The 21,448-nt window shown below is 39.0% G+C and overlaps 1 protein-coding gene across 6 annotated transcripts in view; it reads left to right on the forward strand.

Moving 5' to 3' along the window:
* Positions 1 to 19,739, forward strand: part of GNL3L (G protein nucleolar 3 like) — a 91,604-nt gene extending 71,865 nt beyond the window's left edge. For all 6 annotated transcript variants that reach the window (XR_010154664.1, XM_054676612.2, XM_063803961.1 and 3 more), the window contains one exon: positions 19,019 to 19,739. The gene's annotated coding sequence lies outside the window, so the exon portion shown is untranslated. The remainder of the gene's footprint in view (positions 1 to 19,018) is intronic.
* Positions 19,740 to 21,448: the final 1,709 nt, after the last annotated feature.

Consider the following 21,448-nt stretch of genomic DNA (forward strand, 5'->3'; position numbering starts at 1 on the left):
CCATGTGCTCTTTCTTTGTAGTCATGCCCTTTCCTCATTTCTAAATTCTGACAACCACTGGTCTGTTTTCTGTTACTATATAAATGGAATTATAAAAAGAATAAGTGATTTTTGAGAATAGCTTCGTTTATTCAGTGCAGTGCCTTTGAGATTCATTGAAGTTGGTTTGTGTATCAATAATTTGTTTTTTTCTTCTGGATTAGTATTCCATTATATGGATATACATACCACAGGTTGTCTATACATTCGGTCATTAAAGGATATTGGGTTGTTTCCATTTTTGATGATTATGAATGGACTTCTTAAAACATTTGTGTACAGGCTTTTTATGTACATAGTTTTAATTTCTCTAGGGTAAATACTTGGTATGGGATTTCTGGGTCGTATGTTAAGTATATGTTTAAGTTTATAAGGAACTGCCAAACTGTGTTCCAGAGCAGTTCTACCATTTTGCATATCTGTCAGCAAGGTTTGAGAATTCTAGTTCTCCTGCATCCTCACCAGCACTCGATATTGTTATATTTTTAAATTTTAGGTATTGGCATAGTATATGTCAGTAGTTATTGTACTTTTAGCTTTTATTTCCATAATGGCTAATTATGGTGAATATCTTTTCATGTGCTTATTTGCCACACTATAGCCTTTGTGGTCAAGTGTCTGCTTGGGTCTTTTGCCCATCTTTAAACTGGGCATGATTTAAACCTCCATGATATCTGCCTGCTGGTATCATGGAGGAGGTGCTTTAGAGTTTGTGAGTCTGTCCACCACAATTATACCTTTGAATAATCTATCCCCACTTTTTAGTGCAAACAGGACCCATAACTTGTGTCTAACTAGTAGAATATGACAACAGTGATGGGATGTCACTCCCACCGTTAGGTTATATTACATAAAACTCTTGTCTTGCTGGATGGAGACTCTAGAGACTTTTCTTGGCTTGATGAAATAGGTGGCCATGTTGGAATAGGCTGTGTGACAAGATACTTCAGGTAGTCTCTGCAGGTGGCTTGTAGGAACTGTGGGAGACCTCTTGTTGCTAACAGCCGAGAGCTAGCAAGAAGCCAGGGCCCTCAGTCCTATTGACACAAGAAAACAAAGTCTGCCTACAATCTTAGCAAACTTTGAGGTGGATTCTTCCCCAGTCATGCCTCCAGATGATAAGGCAGGTTGGCTGACATCTTGATTTCAATGTTGTTAAATCCTAAGCAGAGGACTCAGATAAACTGTTCCTGGAATCCTGACCTATAGAAATTGTAAGATAATAAGTGTGTAGTATTTTAAGCTGCTAATTTTGTGGTAATTAATTTGCTATGCAGCAATAATAAAATATAAGCCTAGAACATCTTGCTCTGTCAGAAAGTAAGAAGGGACTCAAATAACTGTAAGCTATGACAAAAGGACCCTGAAGTAAATTTGAAGGTGCTCTCACTAGCCATATCTGGGACAATATGAGATTCAAAATAAATAATAGTATTAATATAACTCATTGAATAAAATGGGAAATAATTAGTTCACATTTATATAAATAAATAACCAATCAATCAATGGAAAGAAGAGAGAGCTCTTCCTTGCTACTATAAGGACAACTAATTAGTATAGAAGAAATAATATAATTAGAAAATATTTATTTTGCAACCATCATAGTAATAGTTAATTCAGGCAGAAACATCAATAATTGCTAAAACTAGGGGTGAAAGTGGGATGATAAATGAATATTTACATAGCTTCAAAGTATCTTTCCACAAACTAATTAATTACAAAGGTAAAAGAATAAATTTAGGAAAATCTGGAAGGTATCACCAAGAAATCAAACTTAACGTTAGCAGCAATTGGACATATTGACATTTGTACTTCTGATATGATGTACTGTGAAGGGTACAACATCACTTTCATAGTATTCCTGCCAAACATGCTTAACCTGCATCTAATCATGAGGAAGCATCAGACAAATCTTAACGTTTTGCCCATTATTGCAATAATGGCAAATGTAATAATTTGCCATTATTGCAATAGTTGGTGAAACTTGAATGTACTCTCTGGGTGAAGAATACATGGGAGTTGTTGTATTTATCTTGTCGTTTTCCCTCTGTAAGTTTAAAATTGTTTCCAAATAAAAAATTTGAAAAGGGGCCAGGAGTGGTGGCTCATATCTGTAATCCTAGCACTTTGGGAGGCCAAGGGAGGTAGATATGTTGAGCCCAGGAGTTCGAGGCCTGGGCAACATGGTGAAACTCTGTCTCTACTAAATATATAAAAATTAGCCAAGTGTGGTGGCACATTCCTGTAGTCCCAGCTACTTGGGAGGCTGAGGTGGGAAGATCACCTGAGCCTGGGGAGGTCGAGGCTACAAGTGAGCTGTGATTGTATCACTGCACCCCAGCCTGGGTGACAGAGTAAGACCACCTCTCAAAAACACAAAGAAATTTAAAAAGGAAATATGTGCCAGGCACTGTCCCAGGTAGTAGAATACTTCTGGCAACAAAAACAGATAAAAATTTCTGCTCTCATGGATTTTACCTTTTAGTGGGAGGAAATGAACACTAAATAAATCATTATACTGTAGTGCGAATAAGAAAAAATATTTAAAAAATCATTATATCAAGTCATTTGGGAATAAATGCAATGATTAATAATAAACCAGAGGAAGAGCATAAGAGAGTGACTCCAGGACCTACCTATGTGGGCTGATAGGTGCTCTATTTAAATTAGGCTAGTCAGCAAAGGTCTCTTTGAGAGGTAATGTTTGAGTGGAGACCTAAAAGATAAAGATTCAGTTATGCAAAGGTCTAGGGAAAGAGCACTCCAGGCATAGGAACCAGCAAGTTCAAAGTTCAAAGGACCTGAGGTGGGAATGAGCTTGGGATTTTTAGGAGTACCCCCTGGGATTATGAAGGTAGTTTAACATTGACTCCAACATTAAAAACAAAACCAAAAACAAACAAAAACAAAACAGGTGAGAATTTACAGCTATATAGTATGAACAGCCGAACTCTGAAATTTGACTTTTGGGTTCAAATCCAGTTTCTGCTACCAGCTATGTGACTCTGCGAAAACGCCTTAATCTTTCTGTGCCTCAGTTCCCTCATTTGTACATGAGAATTAATAATAGCTCCAACCTAAATAGGTTACTTGGAGAATTAAACGGATGAGTACGTGTAAAATGCTTAGGACAGTGTCCAGTGTGCTAACCCAATATATATTAGAAATTATCGTAACTGATTTGGCCTGGGCTCATTAACTGCCTGGTTGGTGTGTATGTGGCAGGATCCCAGGAAGTATAGCTTGTCTGGTTGTATGTTTCTGAGAGGGGACAGAGGAGCCCAGTCCTAAGAAATGTGACGTTGCACAGTAAGGGATGAGGGCTGCTTCCTGCTCATTCCTAGCCCCTACCAAAACCAGGTCCTGTGAAAGGGATTCTATCAGGTGTGACCCATTGAATAAAACAGGAAACCATGAATTTCCATTTGCATACATAAAGACACAGTCAAAATCCCTTATTGAAGCCTAATTCTAATTTTTTGTACTTAACCTAGACCCAAATTCAACTCATGTTTGAACTCTTCTAAATAAAAGCCATTCCTAATCTCTGTCCTGTATACAAATGAAGTCCTGACCCTTTGTCCAACCAAATCCTGACCACTTCTCCAATCCGAGGTCTGCTGCTGGCTCCAAATCTAGCCTAGATCCGAATTTCACTCCAAGAGGTCCAAACTTGGCCCCATCTTCGGCCCCCTATCTTCACTTAATCTGTTACTGGCCTTGACTCAGGCCCCATTACAGCTCCGGTCTCAATCTTGGTGCTGTACTGGATAACTGTGCTGATCTTAGAAACATTTCTTATGAGGCACTCAGATTCCTGCCTTTCATTCCTAACATTTTTTAGGGGAACCATTGTGTTGGGATGAATGAAATTATCTTGGGTGATGAGAGATGCTACTTCCATAATTTATTAGGGCCTGATCTTTCACTTATTTATTATTATCCCCTCAATGTGCTATTCCTTTTTGTCTTTGCTCGTGTTATTCTCTTTAACTGCAATGCCTCCTCTGCTCCTGATCACCTCCCCAAATCCTTTAATGATCAACTCTTGATACTATATGTAGTGATACTATACTTCCCTTAGGACATGTTTCTGGGCCAGTGGATTCTATACCAATGTCTTTTGTTTGGACTTGCACTCACACTTTGTTTTACATCCTGATTTTTGGTGGAAAATTTCTATATAGGAGGGGCTGATCATTGGCATTCTGGGTGAATTGGTTCTTGAAAGTACATTTGCACAGCACTTTACCAGAAATTGAGAAAACAAATTTTCTAAATCAAATAATTTCAGGAGGGCTTCCATTTTGGGCAGCAGGATAACCTGAATGACCTTTCTGATTTAAACAACTAAAATTTTTAATAGAATATAAAGAAAATTAGATAGTTTAAAATGCCCTATTGAACTACCATTAGATTAAGAAGCAGGTAAATCCTCAAAACAAGGTAGAGTATATGCATATAATGAGATTCTACTGAGAATTAAAGAGGACAAATGATGGAAACATGCTACAACATGGATGAACCTCAGAAACCTCATGCTAGGTGAAAGAAGGCAGGTACAGATGAGTATATACTATTTGATTCCACTTAAATGAACTTCAAGAACAGGTAAAACTAACCTATGGTATTAGAAACCAAGATAGTGTCTACACTTAGGGAGTAGTACTGGGAAGGGGCATGAGGGAAACTTCTGAGAGAAATGTTCTCTCTCTCTCTTTTTTTTAAGAGACCGGGTCTCACCCTGCAGACTGGAATGCAGTGGTGCGATCATAGCTCACTGTAACCTCAAACCCCTGGGCTGTAACAACCCTCCCACCTTAGCCTCCCAAGTAGCTGGGACTATAGGTGTGTGCCACTATGCCAGGCCATTTTTTTTTTTTGAGGCGGGGTCTCAGTCTGTCTCCCAGTATGGAATGTAGTGGTGCACTCTTGGCTCACTGTAGTCTCTGCCTCCTGGGCTCAAGTGATCCTTCCACTTTAGCCTCCCAAGTAGCTGGGACTACAGGTGCATGCCACCACGCCTGGCTAATTTTTATATTTTTTGTAGAGATGGGGTTTTGCTATGTTGCCTAGGCTGGTCTTGAACTCCTGGCCTTAAGTGATCCTCTGACCTCTGCCTCCCAAAGTGCTGGGATTATAGGTGTAAGTCACCATGCCTGACTGTTCTATATATCTTGTTCTGAGTGATGAAGATTTTTCTTTCTTTTCTTTCCTTTCTTTCTTTCTTCTTTCTTTCTTTCTTTCTTTCTTTCTTTCTTTCTTTCTTTCTTTCTTTCTTTGTCTCTCTCTCTCTCTCTCTCTTTCTTTTTGTATATTTGCAAATTCATACAGCTGTTATTTGTGCTTGGAACCTACCCAAAGTTGGAAATGTAGTAGGAGAACCCCTGAGCAGAAAAAAAATGAAATTTCTAAAGACTGCACCTTAGTGTAAAGGTAAAGGAGAAATAAACTCTGTCAAGCAGAAGGGCAGAAAGAAAAATTGCTCATTTTGACTTTGTTGCTGAATTGAAAGAAAAAATTTCCCTATTGTAGCAATGGGGCACACCTAGGACCCAGATCTTGGATTTTAAGTATTATTTCTGACTAAAAAGGACTCAGAATGCCTTGGAATAATAGCTGATTCCAGGGCTGGATCAGGGAAGTTATAAGGCTGGAACATCTTGTGGTGGCAGAAAGTAAGGAAATGTCCTCCAGATGGTAGGTGCATGTCACAAGGACATAGGAGTCACCTTGAAGGAGTTTGCACTGGCCAGATCTGAGGCAATTTGATCATCATAATAAATAAAAATGTTAACAGATTATAACCATTGAATAAAATAGGGATCTATGAGTCTGCTCCAATAAATAAATAAATAAATGCAAGTCACATGTAGCTGGTGGCTACCTTATTGGATAGCACAGCTCTAGAGAATCTCACATATTTACATGAGGAGTCATGTATAAAAATGCCTATTGTAACATTGTTTGTAATAGCAGAAAATTAGAAGCAATATAAAAGTACATCAGAAGTAGAATGAATAAATAAAATTGTGGTTTATTTAGACAATGAAGCACATACAGCAGTGAAATGAATAATTTACTGTTACATGGGCCAACGTGGATGAAGCTCAGAAACATGTTAACTGAAAAAGCAAGTCATAAAAGAAAACACAAAATAATCTTTGATATAAAATTCAAAAGCAGGCAAAACAAGATATATAAGGATACAAACATAGCTAACAAATAGAAACAAGAAGCTACAAAATTTAGGGTAGTGGTTGTTTTTGTATAGAGGGAGTGCTGTGTGTATTGGGAAGGGCTTTTAAGGTAATATGTACCTGGGTAGTCATGTCTTTACTTTTTCTTTTTTGCCTGACACTTTCCACATGGAGATACATGTCATTATTTTTAAATTGCTTTTACATATGACACTTTAAGTTTTTAAATTAAAATTTTTTATTGAGGTGAAATTCACATAACCATAAAACTAACAATTTTATTTATTATTTTTTATTTTTCCATAAGTTATTGGGGTACAGGTGGTATTTGGTTACATGAGTAAGTTCTTTAGTGGTGATTTGTGAGATTCTGGTGCACCCTTCATCCAAGTAGTATACTCTGCAACATATTTGTAGTCTTTTATCCCTTGCCCCCCTCCTACTCTTTCCCCTGAGTCCCCAAAGTCCATTGTATCATTCTTATGCCTTTGCATCCTCACAGCTTAGCTCCCACATATCAGTGAGAACATACGATACTTGGTTTTCCATTCTTGAGTTACCTCACTTAGAATAATAGTCTCCAGTCTCATCCAGGTCACTGCAAATACTGTTAATTCATTCCTTTTTATGGCTGCATAGTATTCCATCATATATACATATACCACAGTTTCTTTATCCACTCGTTTATTGATGGGCATTTGGGGTTGGTTCCACGATTTTGCAGTTGTGGATTTTGCTGCTGTAAACGCGTGTGCAAGTATCTTTTTTGAATAATGACTTCTTTTCCTTTGGGTAGATACCCAGTAGTGGGATTGCTGGATCAAATGGTAGTTCTACTTTTAGTTCTTTAAGGAATCTCCACACTGTTTTCCATAGTGGCTGTACTAGTTTACATTCCCATCAGCAGTGTAGAAGTGTTCCCTGTTCGCTGCATCCACACCAATATCTACTGTTTTTTGATATTTTGATTATGGCCATTCTTGCAGGAGTAAGGCAGTATCTCATTGTGGTTTTGATTTGCATTTCCCTGATCATTAGTGATGTTGAGCATTTTTTTCATGTGTTTGTTGGCCGTTTGTATATCTTCTTTTGAGAATTGTCTATTCATGTCCTTATCCCATGTTTTGATGGATTATTTGTTTTTTTCTTACTGATTTGAGTTTTGTAGATTCTGGATATTAGTCCTTTGTCAGATGTATACATTGTATAAATTTTCTCCCACTCTGTGGGTTGTCTGTTTACTCTGCTGACTGTTCCTTTTGCCTTGCAAAGCTCTTTAGTTTAATTAGGTCCCAGCTATTCATCTCTGTTTGTATTGCATTTGCTTTTGGATTCTTGTCCATGAAACCCTTGCCTAAGCCAATGTCTAGAAGGGTTTTTCCGATGTTATCTTCTAGAATTTTTATAGTTTCAGGTCTTAGGTTTAAGTCCTTAATTTATCTCGAGTTGATTTTTGTATAAGGTGAGAGATGAGGATCCAGTTTCATTCTCCTACATGTGGCTAGCCAATTATTCCAGCACGATTTGTTGAATAGGCTGTCCTTTCCCTGCTTTATGTTTTTGTTTGCTTTGTTGAAGATCAGTTGGCTGTAAGTATTTGGGTTTATTTCTGGGTTCTCTATTCTGTTCCATTGATCTATGTGCCTATTTTTATACCAGTACCACATTGTTTTGGTGACTATGGCCTTATAGTATAGTTTAAAATCAGGTCGTGTGATGCCTCCACAATTGTTCTTTTTGCTTAGTCTTGCTTTGGCTATGTGGGCTCTTTTTTGTTTCCATATCAATTTTAGCATTGTTTTTTCTAATTCTGTGTGGAATGATGGTGGTATTTTGATGGGATTGTGTTGAATTTGTAGATTGCTTTTGGCAGTATGGTCATTTTCACAATATTTATTCTACCCATCCATGAGCATGGGATGTGTTTCCATTTGTTTGTGTCATCTGTGATTTCTTTCAGCAGTGTTTTGTAGTTTTCCTCGTAGAGGTCTTTCACATCCTTGGTTAGGTATATTCCTAAGTATTTTATTTTATTTTTGCAGCTATCGTAAAAGGGGTTAAGTTCTTGATTTGATTCTCTGCTTGGTCGCTGTTGGTATATAGCAGAGCTATTGATTTGTGTACATTAATTTGTATCCAGAAACTTGGCTGAGTTTTTTTTTTATCAGTTCTAGGAGCTTTCTGGAGGAGTCCTTAGGGTTTTCAAGGTAAACGATCATATCGTCAGCAAACAGTGACAGTTTGACTTCCTCTTTAGCAATTTGGATGCCTTTTATTTCTTTTTCTTGTCTGATTGCTCTGGCTAGGACTTCTAGCACTATATTGAAGAGGAGTGGTGAGAGTGGGTATCCTTGTCTTTTTCCAGTTCTCAGAGGGAATGCTTTCAACTTTTCCCCATTCAGTATTATGTTGGCTGTGGGTTTGTCATAGATGGCTTTTATTACACTAAGGTATGTCCCTTGTATGCCGATTTTGCTGAGAGTTTTAATCAAAGTGATGCTGGATTTTGTTGAATGCTTTTTCTGCATCTATTGAGGTGATCATGTGATTTTTCTTTTAATTCTGTTCGTGTGGTGTATCACATTTATTGACTTGTGTATGTTAAATCACACCTCCATCCCTGGTATGAAACCCACTTGATCATGCTGGATTATCTTTTTGATATGTTGTTGGATTCTGTTAGCTAGTAGTTTGTTAAGGATTTTAGCATCTATGTTCATCAAGGATATTGGTCTGTAGTTTTCTTTTTTGGTTATATCCTTTCCTGGTTTTGGTATTGGGGTGATGCTGGCTTCATAAAATGAATTAGGGAGAGTTCCTTTTTTCTCTGTCTTGTGGAATAGTGTCAAAAGGATTGGTACCACTTCTTTGAATGTTTGGTAGAATTCTGCTGTGAATCTGTCTGGTCTTGGACTTTTTTTTTGTTGGTAATTTTTAAATTACCATTTCAGCCTCGCTGCTTGTTATTGGTCTGTTCAGGGTATCTAATTCTTCCTGATTTAAGCTAGGAGGGTTGTATTTTTCCAGGAATTTATCCACCTCTTCTAGGTTTTCTACTTTATTTGCATAAAGGTGTGTTCATAGTACCCTTGAATGATCTTTTGTATTTCAGTGGTGTCAGTTGTAATATCTCCTGTTTCATTTCTTAGTGAGGTTATTTGGGTTTTCTCTCTTCTTTTCTTGGTTAATCTTGCTAATGGTCTATCCATTTTATTTACCTTTTCAAGGAACCAGATTTTTGTTTGATTTATCTTTTGTATTTTTTGTTTGTTTCAATTTCATTTAGTTCTGCTCTGATCTTGGTAATTTCCTTTCTTCTGTTGGGTTTGGGTTTGGCTTATTCTTGTTTCTCTAGTTCCTTGAGGTGTGAACTTAGAATGTCAGTTTGTGCTCTTTCAGTCTTTTTGATGTAGGCACTTAGGACTGTAAACTTTCCTCTTAGCATTGCCTTTGCTGTATCCCCAAGGTTTTGATAGGTTGTGTCATTATTCTCTCAGTTCAAAGAATTTTTAAATTTCCTTCTTGATTTCATTTTTGACCCAATGCTCATTCAGGAGCAGATTATTTAATTTTCATTTATTTGCATGGTTCTAAAAGTTCCTTTTGGAGTTGATTTCCAGTTTCATTCCACTGTGGTCTGAGAGAGTGCTTGATATAATTCTGAAGTTTCCTTTTGGAGTTGATTTCCAGTCTTATTCCACTGTGTGTGGTCTGAGGGAGTGCTTGACAGAATTTCAATTTTCTTAAATTTACTGAGGCTAATTTTATGGCCTATCATATGGTCTACCTTGGAGAAAGTTCCATGTGCTGTTGAATAGAATGTGTATTCTGTGGTTGTTGGACGAAATGTTCTGTATATATCTGTTAAGTCAATTTGTTCCAAGGTGTAGTTTAAATCCATTGTTTCTTTGTTCACTTTCTGTCTTGATGACCTGTCTAGTGCTGTCAGTGGAATACTGAAGTCCCCCACTATTATTTGTTGCTGTCTATCTCATTTCTTAGGTCTATTAGTAATTGTTTTATAAATTTGGGGTCTCCAGTGTTAGGTGCACATATGTTTAGGATTGTGACATTTTCCTGTTGGACAAGGCCTTTTACCATTATATAATGTCCCTCTTTGTCTCTTCTAGCTGCTGTTGCTTTAAAATTTGTTTTGTCTGTTATAAGAATAGCTACCCCTGCTTGCTTTTGGTGTCCATTTGCATGCAATGCCTTTTCCCACCCCTTTACTTTATGTTAGTCCTTATGTGTTAGATGAGTCTCCTGAAGGCAGCAGATGGTTGGTGAGTTCTTATCCATTCTGCATCTTTTAAGTGGAGCATTTAGGCCATTTACATTCAATGTTAGTATTGAAATGTGAGGTACTGTTACTTTCATCATGCTTTTTGTTGCCCATGTACTTTGAGTTTTTTTGTTTTTTGTTTTTGCTTTTTAACATGTATTTTTCTTTTATAGGTCCTGTGTGATTTATGCTTTAAAGAGGTTCTGTTTTGATGTGTTTCCAGGATTTGTTTCAAGATTTAGAGTTCCTTTTAGCAATTCCTGTAGTGGTGGCTTGGTAATGGTGAATTCTCTCAGCATTTGTTTATCTGAAAATGACTGTATCTTTCCTTCATATATGATGCTTAGTTTTGCTGGATACAAAATTCTTGGCTGATAATTGTTTTGTTTGAGGAGGCTGAAGATAGGGCCCCAATACCTTCCAGCTTGTAGGGTTTCTGCTGAGAAATCTGCTGTTAATCTGCTAAGTTTTCCATTATAGGTTACCTGGTGCTTTTGTCTCGCAGCTCTTAAAATTCTTTCTTTCGTCTTAACTTCAGATAACCTTATGATAATGTGGCTAGGCGAAGATCTTTTTGCAATGAATTTTCCAGGTATTCTTTGTGCTTCTTGTATTTGGATGTCTGGGTCTCTAGCAAGGCCAGGGAAGTTTTTCTTGATTATTCTACTGAATATGTTTTCCAAGCTTTTACGGTTCTCTTCTTTCTTAGGAACACTGATTATTCTTATGTTTGGTTGTTTAACGTAATCCCAGACTCCTTGGAGACTTTGTTCATATTTCCTTACTCTTTTTTCTTTGTCTTTGTTGGATTAGGTTAATTCGAAGACCTTGTCTTTGAGCTCTGAATTTCTGTCCTCTACTTGTCCGGTTCTATTGCTGAGACTTTCGCAGAGCATTTTGCATTTCTAAAATTGTGTCCACAGTTTCCTGAATTTTTGACTGTTTTGTGTTTAAGCTATCTATTTCTTTGAATATTTCTCTCTTCAATTCTTGTATCATGTTTTTGGATTTCCTTGCATTGGGTTTCGTCTTTCTCTGGTCCCTCCTTGATTAGCTTAATAACTAACCTCCTGAACTCTTTTTCAGATAAATCAGGGACTTCTTCTTGGTTTGGATCCATTGCTGGTGAACTAGTGTGATTTTTTGGGGGGTGTTGAAGCACCTTGTTGTGTCATATTACCAGGGTTGGTTTTCTGGTTCCTTCTCATTTGGGTAGGCTCTGTTAGAGGGAAGGTCTAAGGCTGAAGGGATGTTCCCTTGATGTAGTAGTCTCCCCCTTTTCCTATGGATGTGGCTTCCTATGAGTCGAAATGCAGTGATTGTTGTCTGTCTTCTGGGTCTAGCTACCCAGCGAGTCTACCTGGCTCCTGGCTGGTACTGGGGGTTGTCCGCAGAGTCATATCATGTGAACATGAACCATCTGTGGGTCTCTCAGCTGTGTATACCAGCGCCTGTTCCTGTGGAGGTGGCAGGGGCAGGGTGGGGGGTGTGCAATAGATTCTGTGAGGATTCTTAGCTTTGTTGGTTTAATGCTCTTTTTTTGTGCTGGTTGACCTCCTGTCAGGAGGTGGTGATTTCCAGAAAGCATCTGCTATAGTAATATAGAAAGGGACCGGCAGTGGGCGGGGCCCTAAAACTCCCAAGATTATATAACCTTTGTCTTCCACTACCAGGGTGGATAGGGAAAGACCATCAGGTGGGAGTGGGGCTAGGTGTGTCTGAGCTCAGACTCTCCTTGGGTGAGTCTTGCTGTGGGTCTGTGGAGGGTGGGGGTGAGATTCCCAGGTCACTGGAGTTGATTACCTAGGAGAATTATGGCTGCCTCAACTGAGTCATGCAGGTTGTCAGGGAAGTGAGGGAAGGCCAGCAGTCGCAGATCTCACCCAGCTCCCAGCAAACGAAGGGCCTGTCTCATACCCACTGTGCCCCCACAACAGCCCCAAGTCTGTTTCCAGGCGGAGGACATGACAGGCTTGAAAACTTGCCCCCGGCTACTCACCTTCCAGCTGTGATAGAAAAGGGCTTGGTTCTTCCTCTGCTTGTGGAGTCTGCACACTGGATTTGCGCCCTCCCCTGAGTTCTGATCAGGAGGCTTCTTGCCTGTTCAAATTGTTACAAAGTTCATCTAGAGATTTCCTTCTCCCTGTGGAGCTTTACCCCCTGCTCCTCTGGTCACCATCCCGCTGGATCCCTGTGGTGCCAGGCCGGAATAGCCTGTGAGGGGACGCAGCCAGCTCCCCGGGCCTTTCTGCTGCTTCCTCTACCCCTATATTTCGCTCGGCTCTCTAAATTGACTCAACTCCAGGTAAAGTCAGAAACTTGTCCTGCAAACAGAACTTCAGCTTCTCCAATGGGAGTGTGTGTTCAGGAGAGGAGGGTCTCCCTTTCTCATTTCCGCTGTTCGGGCGCTCACAGTATTTGGGGCATCTCCTGGGTCCTGCAGGTGCAGTCTGCTTCCTTCAGAGGGTCTTTGGGTCCTCTTGGGATTGCTTGGGATTCTTGCAGTTGATCTGGAGCTGAAATTTACAACGTGAGCTTCCACCAACTGCTCTGTCCAGAGCTGCAATCTAATCTTGCCCTCCGTCCGCCATGATTGCCAAACACCTGAAACTAGTTTAAAGTGTCCTCTTCAGTGGCATTACTGTGCAACTACTCCATCTATCTAGTTTCACAACATTCTCATCACCCCAAAAGAAAACCCTATTACCATCAAGAAATCAATTCCCATTTCTCACTTCCACAGCATCTGGAAACTACCAATCTACATTCTTTTTCTATGCATTTATCTGTTCTGAATACCTCATATTAAATAGAATCATTAAATATGTGACCATTTGTGTTTAGCTTCTTTCACTTAGCATAATGATTTTGTGGCTCATCCATGTTGTAGCATGTATCAGTTTTTCATTCCTTTTCATGGCTGAATAATATTTCATTGTAAGTAAATACCACAATTTGTTTCTCCATTCATATGTTGATGGATATTTGGGCTCTTTCCACCTTTTAGCTATTGTGAATAGTGTTGCTATGAACATACAGGTACATGTATTTGCGTACTAGTTTTCATTTCTTTTGGGTAAATACCTAGGAGTGGAATTGCTGGGTCATATGGCAACTCCATGTTTAACTTTTAGAGTAACTGTCAAACTGTTTTTCACAGCACCTTATATGTATACTTTACAATAAAAAAATTTTTAAAAACCCAATAAAAGGCTGGAGATGTTAATGGAGTTAACTGGAGACGAAGTCTTCCCCTTTATCTCTACTAAGTATTTCCACCTCTGCTTTTCATCTAGTCTGTGCATTTTCTGTACCTTCGAAAACAGATGAAGGGAATTTTCCCAAAAGCCAGTACTTGCTTTTTTTTTTTTTTTCCCTAAGACAGAGTCTCACTCTGTTGCCCAGGCTGGAGTGCTGTGGCGTGATCTCAGCTCACTGCAATCTCTGCCTCCCGGGTTCAAGCGATTCTCCTGCCTCAGCCTCCCGAGTAGCTGGGATTACAGGTGCCCACCACCACTCCCAGAAGCCAGTACTTCTGAATCCCAGGAGAAGCCTGTGTCAACAGCTTTTCTGAAACCTGGGAAATATAACTGAAAAAGTAAAATATTTCCAATAAGCATTTGTTATGTGCCAGGCAGTCTGTTAGCTGTTTCACGGATGTCATCACTTTGAAACTAATCAACTCTCCTGTGATTTTAATATTATCATGGTTTCAGTTTGTCTCTCTTGTGGTATCTAGCACAGAGCTGGAGGAACTCATTGAATGATATGGCTGGATAGGCAAGAGGTGGTGAATAAGAGGTTCAGTGTTCTCTGGGCACAGTGAGAAGGCCTGGCAAGGGCAGTGCCCGCCATGTGGGCGCCACAAGCAGGCTACAGAAAGGGTTCTTCTTCAAACTGATATTCTTTAAATATTTGTTCAGCATTTATTTGGCAGGAGAAAGGAAAAACCAATTTTTTTTTAAATAAAAATTGCATACCTTTCTGGATGTTCAAAATAAGGAACATATTATATGCACCAAACTTAGCATAATATTTTAACTTATTTGGAATTGCCTTTCATTTCATGGTTTTTCCATTTCTTGTAATTGGAGTGCGTTAGTCACTCACACTCACTAAGGGGAAAAGTAACTAACTGCCCATGGATAGAGACAGGAAGTCTTGTTTAAATATATTTGAAAAGTCTTTTGGCAAAATTATTTCTACTTTTAAGTAGTTTTTGTTCCCGTTTTAGTTTTTTCCCCCCCTGAACCTAGCAACTCCTTAACAGGCACATTAAAATATTTTTATTTTGATAATAAACTAGATGACTTGTTGTAGACAGCCTTACATTGTGCATTATTCAGTTTTAGGCTTTGAGAGTAAGGCTACTGCTGACCCTGGCTCCTCCCCAAGTCAACTGGATAGTGTTAGCCTCAGGGCCTGGGGGGTATGAGTGTGCACAATTGCAAAAATATTCCATAAATAGTATGAGCTTGTAAGGGGTTTGTTACTATTGTGTTTATTTCCATGTCAGTTAACTTTGGTAGAGAGGATGGGACCAATTTTTGCTTCACCAGTTAGTTGAGAAGTTTCTTATAGAAATCTGAGTTAATTAGCATAGATTTAATCCCGTGATATTGTTTCCTTTTGTGTAGTGGGAAGCAACTGGCTAACTGGTCCACTACTTAAACTGGCTTGTTATTTGTGTGGGAAAAGGAAAAGGTCATTCTTAACCAAGAAGGAGGCTGTTCTTTAGATTTCAAGTCCATGTGCCAAGAATCTGGGGAAAGAGAAAACTTCTGCGCTTGTGCCTGGATCCCATCCTCTTCTGTTTCTTTAGCTACTTCACCAATTATCCCTTTCTTTTCAGAAGTTTCAACTTACCTTCTATTAGCATTGGAGGATGTTCAATATTTTTCCATTGGAAAAAGGAAACCCACATCCCTTTGGCTACTTCCCCGTAACCCTTCTCCTTCACACAAAACAATTTCTTGAATGAGTTGTTCACACTTACGTTTCCTCACCTTTTACCCACTCATCAACCCACTGTGATTTGGCTTTTCCCTCTGCCCTCTACTATAATTGCATCTACCACCATCAACCAACTATCTCTTACTTGTTAAATTCAGTGGCTTTTAGCTGTGTTTTCTCTCTCCTTAATTTGTCACCACATTTATCTCTGTTGACAATTTTCCCCCCGCTAGAAACTTACTCTGGCTTTCAGAAACTTCTCTGGTTGCTGGGGTCTGAATGTGTACTCCCTTCCCGCAAATTCGTATGTTGAAACCTAACCTCCAAGGTGATGGAATTAAGAGGTATAGCCTTTGGGAGGTGATTAAATAATGAGGAGACCTCATAAATGGGATTAGTACCTTTATGAAAGAGGCCTGAAGGATCTTGTTTGCCCCTTCCACTGTGTGAGAACACAGCTAGAAATCACCATCTATGGGGAATGAGCCCTCACCAGACACTGAAATTGCCAGCAGTTGGATCTTGGACTTCTACACCTTCGGACCTGTAAGAAATACGTTTCTGTTATTTATAAGCTATCCAGTTTATGGTATTTTGTTGTAGCAGCCCAAACAGACTAAGACACTGATTCTCCCACTATTCCAATGGGTCTCTTTCAGTCTTCTTCATGGGCCTTTCTCAGTCTCTTTTATATATTCTTTTCCTTCCTATTCTCTAAATTTGAGTACTTTAAAAAAATTTAGCTCTCAGTTAAAAAAAATCTCATTTATTCCCCTGGCTTTCCCATGCTGGAGAGGCCACATATAGGAGCTGGCTTCAGTTATCATCTGTATGCTGATGGCTCCTAGATCTTTCTCTTTTGCTCATTCCTCCCTCTTGAGCTCTAGACATTTATATTTGAAGGCCTCCTGATTATCTGCCCCGGCAGTCTTGCAAGTATCTGAAACTCAACATATATTAAACTCTGCTTATCATCTTCATCCCCCTAGTCCTTCTAAACTTGCTCCTCCTCCTGGCTTTCCCAAGTCAGCAAGTAGCCCCTCTGTCTGCTCAGTTATCCAAACAGAAACTTGAGCATCAGCCTAGAGTCAGCCCTTTCCTTCGAAGTCTTACGAATTCTCTCTTTTCAACAGATCCATGTTCTAGGTGATGTGGTAATCTTGCCTCTAGTCATTTTCCCTACAGTAAGATTGATCTTCTTGGAGTCTAGTTCTGATCACATGACTTCCCTGCTCAAAAATAAGCACTAGATCACAATAGAAAAATGGATAAAGAACACAAATAGACAATTCCCAGAAGAAACACAAATGGACTGGGCTGGGCATGGTGGCTCATACCTGTAATCCCAGTGCTTTGAGAGGCTGAGGCAGGAGGAGTTGGAGCCCAGGAGTTGGAGACCAGGCTGGGCAACATAGTGAGACACCATCTCTACAAAAAAATTTTAAAAAATTGCCAAACATGGTGACATACACCTATCATCCCAGCTACTTGGGAGGCTGAGTCAGGAGGATCTCTTGAGTCCAGGAGTTCAAGTCCATAGTGAGCTATGATTGTGCCATTGCACTCCAGCCTGGGTGGCAGAGTGAGACCCTGTTTTTAAAAAAAACCCACAAATGGGCAATAAATATCTAAGAAGGGGCTCAATCTCACTTATAATAAAAATTAAAGCACCATGATACCAGTTTTCACTTGCCAGATTTGCTAAAACCTAGGGTTAGTGAGGGGAAATGGACACTCATACACAGATGGTGGGAGTGTAAACTGGCAGAACCTTTTGGAGGCAATTTGGCAGCATGTATCAGAATATTAAGCATGTATACCCTTTGATGCACTTTTAGATTTTATTCTACAGAAATACACAAGTATATATATATACAAAGACATTTATTACATTATTGTTCACAATAAGGAATTGGAAATAATCTAAATATCAACAATGAAATTATTAAATAAGTAATGGTATATACAATGTATACATAAAAGATTACTAAGCTGCTTTTAAAAATAATAAAGTATCTGTTTAACACGACATGGAAAGATGATGACAATTTATTAAGCAAAAAGAAAGTTTCACAATAGTGTATTAATCTCATTTCTGTAAATAATTATTTTTTGTATATATATAAAAACGTTTGGAAATATAGGTACAAACATTAACTGCGGGAGTAGGAGTTACAGGAGTAGGGAGGATGGGGGCTTATACATTCTGTTTTGCGCAATTTTTTTTTTTAAATTTTTAAAGACAAGGTCTCACTGTATTACTCAGGCTGGTCTTGAACTCCTGGGCTCAAGCAATCCTCTTGCCTCGGCCTTCCAAAATGCTGGGATTACGGGTGTGAGCCACTGTGCCCAGCCTGTTTTACATACTTCTATACCCTCGATTGAGGATGTTTTGTTTCCTGAGGTAGAGATATGATATGGGGATGGAGTTAGGTGGGAAACAGATCTAGGGATATGGATGTTACCTGGTGCCAATTACAATCTGGGAAGTCCACAGAAAGACTGAGGCAACCGTTAGCATTGCTAGAGGATGATGCAGATTATAGTGAACCAGGCACTGGTACAAAGAAGTTAGATTTTTTGGGGTGCTGTTCGCTAGCAGAAACATTAAGGCCCCAGGTTTTTTCCACCTTTCCACTTGGCTATTTGAAATATGTCTGCCTGTTTTATTTATTTATTTGTTTTTATTTTTTGTGGGTACATAGTAGGTGTATATAATAATGGGGTACATGAAATTTGCTGATACAGGCATGCAATGTGTAATAATCACATCATGGAAAATGGGGTATCCATCCATTCAAGCATTTATCCTTTGTGTTACAAACAATACAATTATACTCTTTCAGTTATTTTAAAATGTGCAATTAAATTATTATAGACCATAGTCACCCTGGTGTGCTATCAAATTCTAGATCTTATTCATTCTTTCTATTTTTATTTTGTACCCGTTAACCACCCCAACTTCTCTCTCACCACCCCCCCACCCCCATTACCCTTCCCAGCTTCTGGTAACCATCCTTATACTCTCTATCCCCGTGGGTTCAGTTGTTTTAATTTTTAGCTCCCACAAATAAGTGAGAACATGCAATGTTTGTCTTTCTGTGCCTGACTTATTTCACTTAACATAATGGCCTCCAGTTCCATGTTGTTGCAAATGGACTGGTTCTCATTCTTTTTTATGGCCAAATAGTACTCCATTGTGTATATGTACCACATTTTTCTTTATCCATTCATCTGTTGATGGACACTTAAGCTGCTTCCAAATCTTAGCTATTATGAACAGTGCTGCAACAGACATGGGAGTGCAGATATCTCTTCCTTATAATGATTTCCTTTCTTTTAAGTACATGCCCAGCAGCGGGATTGCTGGATCATATGGTAGCTCTATTTTTAGTTTTTAAAGGAACTTCCAAACTGTTCTCCATAGTGGTTGTACTAATTTACATTCCCACCAATAGCGTGTGAGGTTCCCTTTTCTCCATATCTTCTCCAGCATTTGTTATTGCCTGTCTTTTGGTTAAAAGCCTGTCTGCCTTTTTTGTAGGTGAGCTTCCTCATGGTTTCACAATGGCTGTCACAGCTCCAGACAACACATGAAGAAAACTGTGTCCAAAGCATAAAGTGGACCTTCCTTTTTCTATGTTTCTTTTAAAGATCAAGAAAAACTTTTCTGGGAGAAAAACTTTATTAGTCAGAGTCCTGGCAGGAAACAGATCGCTACACAATGACAGGTTATCTTTTTCATAAATGGCTGCAGCAATCTCACTCATCCCACATACTTTAATACAATGAGACCTTACCATTTCCCCATTAAGAGGTGAAGTCAAGTTCTCCTCTCTTTGAATATGAGTGGGCTTGTGAATTTATCAGTCATTAGCATATAGCAGAAATGATGGCTGTGTGACCTTTTAGGCTAAGTCATATAAAATGATGCAGCTTTTGCCTGATTAATTGGAACACTTATACTTGTAGCCCTGAGCTGCCATGTAAGAAGTCCAACTGAGACAGTCATGCTGTAGAGACCAAATGTAGAAACTCTGGTCAACAGCTCAGTTGAGCTCTTAGCTGACAAGCAGTATCGACTATAAGCCATCTGAGTGAGCCTTCTTGGACATCCAGTAAAGTTTTCAGATGACTGCAGCCCAAGCTGACATCTAACTACAACTGCAAGAAAGACCCAAAGAGAACATTTTCCAGCTGAGCCCTTCCCAAATTCCTGACTCAAAAATTGTGAGAAAAATAAAATGATCGTTTTAAGCCACTAAGTTTTGGGGTATTTTGTTACACATCACTAGTAATTGGAACACACAGCCTGAGCAACATGGCAAAATCCCATCTGTACAAAAATTACAAAAATGAGCCGGGCATGATGGCCTGCACCCATAGTCCCAGCTACTTGGAAGGCTGAGGAGGGAGAATCGCTTGAACCCAGGAGGTTGAGGCTGCAGTGAGTTGTGCTCACCCCACTGCACTCCAGCCTGGGCAACAGAGAGAGGCCCTCTCTCAATAAAAATAAATAAATAATTGTAGGAAAGTCATCTTTGGATTTCCATCCACATCTCAGTTTTCATCACATGCACACCAGTTATCTTCCTTGGTGTAAAATGACAGGAACCATGTAAAAAATTATTGTATTCTTATCTGGTTCCTTTTTCAGCAGTTTCTCTTGTGGCACACATACATTTATACTTTAATTGCCTAATTTCAACATACAAAGCACACAAGGAGATTTTTATTCCACTTTACTTTTAGAGTGCTTATATTTGACAGAGTGGCACCCTGTCTCTTAAAAAAATTATACCAATTTTAATAGATACGTAGTGATTTGGTTTGGATTTGCATTTCTCTAATGACTAATAATGTTGAGCATTTTTTCACTTGCTTATTGTTTATTTGTATGTCTTTTTGTTGAGAAATATCTAAGTCCTTTTCTCCTTTTAAAATTGGGTTGTCTTTTTGTTGAGTTGCAGGGATTTTTTTTTTTTTTGGAGACGGAGTCTTGCTCCGTCGCCCAGGCTGGAGGGCACTGGCATGATCTTGGCATGCTGCAACCTCTGCTTCCTGGGTTCAAGCGATTCTCCTGCCTCAGCCTCCTAAGTAGCTGGGACTACAGGCACGTACCACCACGCCCGGCTAATTTTTGTATTTTTAGTAGAGATGGGGTTTCACTATGTTGGCCAGGCTGTTCTTGAACTCCTGACCTCAGGTGATCCGCCCGCCTCGGCCTCCCAGGGTGCTGGGAGTACAGGCATAAGCCACTGCACCCGGCCGAGTTGCATGAGTTTTTAAATATTATGAATATTAAACACTTATCAGATACATAATTTATAAATATTTTCTTCCATTCTGTGAGGTTGTCTTTTCACTTTCTTGATAATGCCCTTTCATGCATGAAATTTGTAAACTGATGAAATCTAATCTATTTTTTTCTTTTGTTGCTGTTTTATATGTTTTGGTATATTCTAGAAACCATTGCCAAGTCCAGTGTTAGGAAGATTTACCCATATATATTTTCCTAAGGGTTTTATGGTTTTAACTCTTACATTTAGGTCACTGATCAATTTTGAGTTAATTTTTGTATATGATGTGAGGTAGGGGGTCTGACTTCATTCTTTTGCATGTGGAAATTCAGTTGTCCCAGCACCATTTGTTGAAGAGACTGTTCTTACCCTATTTAATGGACTTGTCACCTTTGTCAACAATCAATTGGTCATAGGTGTATGGGTTTGTTTTTGAACTCTCAATTCTATTCCAATGGTCTATATGTCTATCTTTATACTAGTACCACACTGTTTGGATCACTTTAGTAGTAAGTTTTGAAATCAGGAAGTATGAGTCCTCCAATGTTGTTGTTCTTTTTTAAGATCATTTTGACTATTAAGGGCTCCTTGCAATTCCATATGAATTTGAAGATTGGCTTTTCCATTTCTGCAAAAAAAGGATGTTGAAATATGTTTTTTTTCCTTTGAGACAG

Source organism: Pan troglodytes, chromosome X (assembly GCF_028858775.2).
Source record: "Pan troglodytes isolate AG18354 chromosome X, NHGRI_mPanTro3-v2.0_pri, whole genome shotgun sequence".
Lineage (NCBI taxonomy): Eukaryota > Metazoa > Chordata > Mammalia > Primates > Hominidae > Pan > Pan troglodytes.